The following is a 7,125-nucleotide window of genomic DNA, read 5'->3' as shown; positions in this document are numbered from 1 at the left end:
CGCACCCAACCCCTCCCTGCACCCAACCCCTCCCTGCACCCTCCACTACCCAGGGAGAAAGGTGGTCCGGAGACCCTGTCTCCTCAGGACAGCAGTGATGAGAGCTGGGGACTCCGGTGCCACCACCAGCTGTGTGAGAAGCCAGGAGTCCCACCTCTTGCCCCAAACACCACAGTCAGGTGGCCCTTGAACCGGGAGGAATATACCCCCATGCGTTTTCTGGGCTTGCGGGGACTGCTGGGTCCTCTGTGCACGCTGCCCGGTGGTGTTCCAGAAAGCTCGGCCAGCAGGGGCGGGTGCAGAGAGGTGCTGGTGGCAGAGCGCACGAGCCCGAAGCCACGGTGACGAAAGCCGTCAGGATGAAGGAGGAAGCCCTCAGCGCCTTGCCCCAAACATGCTCCAGCCCCTTAAGCAGCTCCCAGGCCTCGCTGTGGTCCTGTCTTCAGCTGGGAAGCGGGGACACCAGGGGACCCGCTTGCCGAGATGTCTGCGGGGAGGACGCGTAGTGTGCCACTCTGTCTGATGGCGCACCCCATCCTTTCTTCCCTTCGGGGCTCACAGGTCTCCCCGATGCAATGCTCCAGTGTTGGCAGTGCAGGGTTTCCTGCAAGAACACACACACACACACACACACACACACACAGGTAGTTTGTAGTCACGCAGTTCATCATCAAAGACCTCCCACAACCTGCCAACAGCTCCAGGACTTAGTCAGGCTTCCCAGGCAAGGCCTGCACCATGTGGGGAGCCGGAAGGCTTGCCGGCGGGTCTTCCTCAGTCTCTTCCTGGCCTGGACGACAGTGGCAAGTGGATAAGGAGTCCCTCTCCCTCATTTTGCAAACAGCACAGAAGAGCCTGATGTGTGTGGAAGAGCAGATGCCAGAGCTGGCCCTAGAAGGCTCCTGGAGATAAACCACCACGGCACCAGGGCTCTCCACCCCCATCAGCCAGGTTCGGGCAGGAAACACTGGGTGGTCCGCTCCAGGGGGCTGGGAGAGTCCCAGAGGTGGGGGAGTATGCCAGAAGATGGGGCAGGGCGATGGGGACCGAGGGTCACAGTGGGGAGCTATTGGCACCCACGCTGGGAAGGGAGGGCTGGCAGAACCTGTGGAAGAGCCAACCTAGGGGGCCCCGGTCTCTGGTCTCCCATGCGGGCCTCCCACTGGCTGGACCCAGCTAGAAGCGAGGCTGGATGATGATGCCTCCAGCATCTCCTGGGGCCCAGGGCAGGTGGGGACGGGTCTGGAGGGGCCAGCGGAGCACACAGCACAATCACTTCGTTGCGGACTTGCTCTGCTGGACGGGACCAGCAGCCAGAGCAGCAGAGAAACCGCTACATCCCACGCTTTGCTCCCCTACACAAGGGAGGCAGGGGTCTGCCCGCTGACTGCCTTCACAGCTGAAATCCAGCCCTCTCTCAGCAGGTGTCATCGTCCATCCTGTCCGGCAACTGCAGCCCCCTTCGCCGACCCCCACCCCAGGCCGTGATTGCCCCCTGTAGCGGTTTCTTCCAGCATTTCTACCCCAGAGCATCGTAACCCATCCAGAAGCAGTGCTGTCTCTGGATTCTTCCATTCCACTTCCCCTCCGTGCCCCTCTCACCTCCCCAAAGTAGTTCCATGAGAACTTTTGGTTAAATCAATGTCCATTGCCTACATCTCCAAGCCCGAGTACGTATTATCTTTTTTCTGATCCTTTCCTTTACCCCAGGGCCAGAATCACTTCTCCAGGCCTTCTGCCCAGCTGCTCAGACCCCCAGGAAAGCCTTTTCCAGTCTCTTGGCTGGAAGATAGAGGCCAGGAGCTGAGCAGCTCAAGAGGGCCCGACATCAGCCTTGGCCACTGACCTCTGGATTAGTCTCTCAATCCCTCCCAGGTGCTGAGCCCCCAGTTGAACCCTTTTTTCCACATTCTCCAGAGAACACAACTCTGCACTGATGGGGACCGGTGCTTAACCTCCTGGTGATGGGGGGTGAGCAGGGCCAGCCCAGAGTGTGACTGCTTTTTTCTGTCCTCCCAAGCCCCCTCCTCACCCAGGCCCTGTCCCGGGATGGCAGGGTCCCGGCTTCTGCGGTGCCCATGGCTTCTGTCACTCAGCTCTCAGCCCTGGAGGCCTCTCTCCTCTAACTCACGTCCCTGAGTTAGTCACACCTTGCCCTCTGCTGCGCCCCCCACACCCTGGTGAGTCTGTGCTTGAAAGAAACATCCCTTTACTGCAACTTGAGAGGGCTTTGAACAGGGAATGTTATTACATTTGCTTTCAACCCACCATCTTAACCCAGAGGCCATTTTATTTTTATGCTGTAATATTTTTTCTTTAGTGTTTTTACTATTATAATTACTCTCCGTGTAAGGCAAATAAGGCCGGTTTGCCTTTGTGGCAGTACTATGAAGTTTCTTTTTAAAAGACATATACTTAAGTACATATTTATAAAATGTGAGTTGATTTACAAAGATATTATCGGGTAAATAGTATAAGTGAAAAGAGACTGTGACAAATATCATGAGTGATAGAAGTTTGGGAAACAGAGTTCAATGGATTTCAAAGTTTCTCATATTCCTTTTTTTTAATCCAATTTTTTTGAAGTTTATTTATTCATTTTGAGAGAGAGAGAGAGAGAGAGAGAGAGAGAGAGTGTGTGTGTGTGTGTGAGAATAGGGGAGGGGAAAGGGGCAAGGGAGACAGAATCCCAAGCAGGCTCCGTGCTCTCAGCACAGTGCCCGATTCAGGGCTCCATCCCACAAACCGTGATGTCATGACCTGAGCCAAAATCAAGAGTCAGATGCTCAACCAACTGAGCCACCCAGGCGCCCCTGTTACATTTCTGAAATTCAATGATTTCTTTAATCATTAGGAGAGTAAAAAGCATACCTAACTGAATCTTCAAATTTGTTTCCTTTGAAAAAACCCACATGATCATTTTAATAGACAAAGAAAAGCATTTGACAAAATCTAACACACTTTAATGATAAAATCTTTCAGTCAACTAGGGATAGAAGGAAATTTCCTCAACCCAGTAAAGGGCATGTATGAGAAATCTACAGGTGACATTAACACTTAATAGCGAGAGACTGCATGATCTCCCCCTAAGACCAGGAAGGATGTCTATTCTCACCACTCTTATTCACTCATCATTATACTAGAGGTTCTAGCCAGTGTGACGAGGAGGTAAAAAAGAAATCCAGATTGGAAAAGAAGTAAAACCATATTTATCTGTAGACAACATGATCCTGTATGCAGAAAGTGCTAAAGAACCCATCAGAAAAACTTCTAGTGACTATAAACTAGTTCAGCAAGGTCTCAGAATACAAGATCAATACATTAAAAAAAAATCAATTGTACTTCTATTTATTAGCAATGAACAATCCAGAAATGAAATTAAGAAAACAGTGCCATTCACAGTAACAGCAAGAAGAATAAAAATTTGGGACTAAACTTAACCCAAGAAGTACAAGTACCCTGAAAACTAGAAAACACTGCTGAGAGACATTAAACAAGATCTATATAAATCCCATGTTCATGGATACTAACACTCTACTTTTAAGATGTAAATACTCTCCCAAGTGATTCATATACTCAGTCCCATCCCTATCAAAATCCCACAACAGGCTTAAAAATGCTTTTTTCCAGAAACTGATAAGCTGATCCTAAAATTTATATAGAAATGCACAGGATACAAAATAGCCAAAAGATTCCTGAAAAAGAAGAACAAAGTTGTAGGACTCACCCTTCCCACTTTCAAAGCCTCCTGTGCAGCTACAGATTATTAATCCAGACTGTGTGGTATTGGCAGAAGGACAGACAGACAGAACAAGGAACAAGGAACAAGAAGGAGAGCCCTTCTGTCCTTATATTCATGACCAATTGATTCTTGACAAAGGTGCCATGTAATTCAGTGGGGAAAGTGTAGTCTTTTCAACACATGGTTCTAGGACAACTGGATACCCACAGGCCAAAAGGTGAATTGAGATGCATACATCACATCATACACAAAAATTAAAAATGGATCATCCACTTAAGTATAAGAGCTAAAACTACAAAAATTCTAGAAAAAATACCAGGAGGAAAATCTTCATTATTATGGGTTAGGCACAATTCTTAAATAAGACCCCACAATCCCAAGCCATAAGAGCTTTGATTGATAGATTACAGATTTCATCAAAATCACACATGTTTGCACTTGCAAAGATATCCTCATGAAAAGGAAAAGACAAGCCGCAAACTGGGAGGAAATATTTTCAAATCACATATATGCCAAAGGACTTGTCTCCAGAATAAAGACCTCTTACAACCCAATAATAGGACATCGACCCAGTTACAAAATGGACTAAAGATGTGAATAGAAGTTTCATCAGAGAAGGTTTTTGATTGGCTGCCAAGCACATGAAAAGATTCTCAGTAGTGTTAGTCATTAGGAAACTATAAACTAAAAACTCAGTGAGATACCACTTTGCACCCACTAGAGGGCTATAATTATTGGCGAGGACGTGGACAAACCGGAAATGTCATACAATGTTAGTAGGAATGTAAATTGGTACAGCCGTGTTGGAAAACAGTCTGGCAGTTTCTTAAAAAGCTAAACATCAACTGACTATCTGACCAGCAATTCCTTTTCTCATTTCTTGCAGGAGAAATGAAAACACACCCCATGAAGACTTGTACATGAATGTTCATAGCAGCCTTATTGATAATCGCCAAAAAGTAGAAACAACCCAATGTCCACCCACTGGTGAATGTGTAAATAAAATGTGCTATTAAACAGTCCAGGCAGTGGAATATTGCTCAGCTGTAAAAATGAATGGAGTTTTGATGCAGGCTACCACATGGATGAAACTTGAGGACATTATGCTCAGTGAAAGAAGCCAGGGGCGTCTGGGTGGCTCAGTCGGTTAAGCGTCCGACTTCGGCTCAGGTCATGATCTCACACTCCGTGAGTTCAAGCCCCGCGTCGGGCTCTGTGCTGACAGCTCAGAGCCTGGAGCCTGCTTTGGATTCTGTGTCTCCTCCTCTCTCTGCCCCTCCCCTGCTCATTCTCTGTCTCAAAAATAAATAAAAACATGAAAAAAAATTTTTTAAATAAAAAAAATAATGAAGCCAAATACATAAAAACTACATATTGTATGATTGCGTTTATACATGATGACCAGAGCAAGACAGGAAACAGATTAATGGTTCCCCGGGCGGGGGTGGGAAAGGGATTGACTGCCAATGGGCACGAGGCATCTTTCTGGGATGACAGAGATGTTCTAACACTAGATTGTGGTGATGGTTGCACAGCTCTGTAAATTTATTTAAAACCATTGAGTTGTACCCTGAAAACAAGGTGAATGTTACAGCTTGTAAGTTATACCTCAATAAAGATGCTAGGATGTTTGTTTGCTTCAAAAACATCAGCTTGGATATGAATTTGACCTTGCCTAAATCGAAAGGTTCCATTTGATGATAACAGAGCAGGGACGATTCCTGCACAGGTGGCTTGGGGGGGAGGCTGTGGGAGATTCAGGTGACGGCACATTGATACACCAGGTGGCAGCATGACTCAACTGGGTGAGCACAACACTTTAGAAAAGCGACCCTCAACGCAGAATTTTTGGACAATACAGAATATTAGAAATTAAAACATACCCTAGCTTACCAGCCGAAGAAAACCAGAAACACATTAGAGACTTCGACCAGTGGCCTCAGAGAATGCTGGACGTGCACAGACAGGCTCAGTCAAGACCCAGCATCCCAGAAGAGGCAGGTGTCTTTGACAGACTTTAAGCAGGAGGGTGCCACTGTCAGGTTTGAGGACATGGGGAGGACAGATGAGGAGCATAGGACACGCCAGAAGGGACCTAGGGACAGGAAGAGGGAGACATGTGGAGAGGGTGGCGAAGGAAATGTCAAGGATGATCCCAGTTTGGGGCTGGGTGGGGCGCCATTTGCCAAGATGGGGGTCCTGAGAGAGAATCAGATGCAGGTAGGACAATGAGATGGGCTCGGGCCGCTGGGCCCAGGGGGATGACTGTCACAGGGAAGGCCAGAGCTCTTGGCTCAGCTCTGGAGACTGAGGTGGGTGAGCTCTGGGGGCTGTGGCATGGATGGGCGGTCCGGGAAAGGCGGTGCAGGGAGGGCTGAGGGGGGGGTCAGGAAGACTGGGGGTCTCCAGCCTCACCACTGCTGTCATTTGGGCCATGATGCCTTGCTGTGGGGAATGCCCTGTGCTTATAAGATGTTTGCCGACATCACCCACCTCTAAGAACCAAAAGCCAGTAGCAGCTCCCCATTCACCAGTTGTGACAACCAAAATGTCTCCAGCCATTGCCAGATGTCCCTTGGGGGCGAAATCACCTCCCTCCCCGCAAGGCAAGAAGAACTGCTCTAGGCCTAGAGGCCAGCCTACTACCCACTGGCAATCCCAGACTCCCAGCCCACTCTCTTCTTGACACCGTGGCTGAACCCACCAGACTCTCGGTGCAGAAGGGACAGCCCATTAGCCCCTCCCATGTTATTGTGCTGGGATGTGGCCCTCCACTCCCTACTCCCTAATCCCTTAGCCATGAGCCAGCCATGAGCCTTATAAAGTGGTTCACTCTGGGGGTGCCCGGGTGGCTCAGTCGGTTGAGTGTCTGACTTTGGCTCAGGTCACGATCTCCCAGGTCGTGAGTTCGAGTCCTGCGTCAGGCTCTGTGCTGACAGCTCAGAGCCTGGAGCCTGCTTCAGATTCTGTGTCTCCCCCTCTCTCTGCTCCTTCCCTGCTCACACTCAGGCTCTCTCTGTCTCCCAATAATCAATAAACATTAAAAAATAAAATAAAGTAAATAAATAAAGTGGTTAACTCTGTTAAGGGCAGCTTACACCAGCATCTTATACGGAGGTCGTTGGGAACAGGCCTTCCCCACCAGGAATGGTCAGAGGCGAAGGCTCTGCATAAAATAACACAGCTTCAGCACAGCTGGATCACAGCACAGCACAGCACAATCCAGCTCCAGGGCCAGCCAGGCTTTCCCATGGGTGTGCCCCAACAGAGAGAGGGCATCTGGAGGGTGAGACTCGGCCTCGGCCTGCCCTGGGCCTGCCCTGCCCTGCCCTGCCACATACAAGCTCTATGGCCCTGGGCAAGTCCTTCCTCTCCCAGAACCT

This window comes from Panthera uncia, chromosome A2 (assembly GCF_023721935.1).
Source record: "Panthera uncia isolate 11264 chromosome A2, Puncia_PCG_1.0, whole genome shotgun sequence".
Taxonomy (NCBI): domain Eukaryota; kingdom Metazoa; phylum Chordata; class Mammalia; order Carnivora; family Felidae; genus Panthera; species Panthera uncia.
This window is presented reverse-complemented; position numbering follows the sequence as displayed.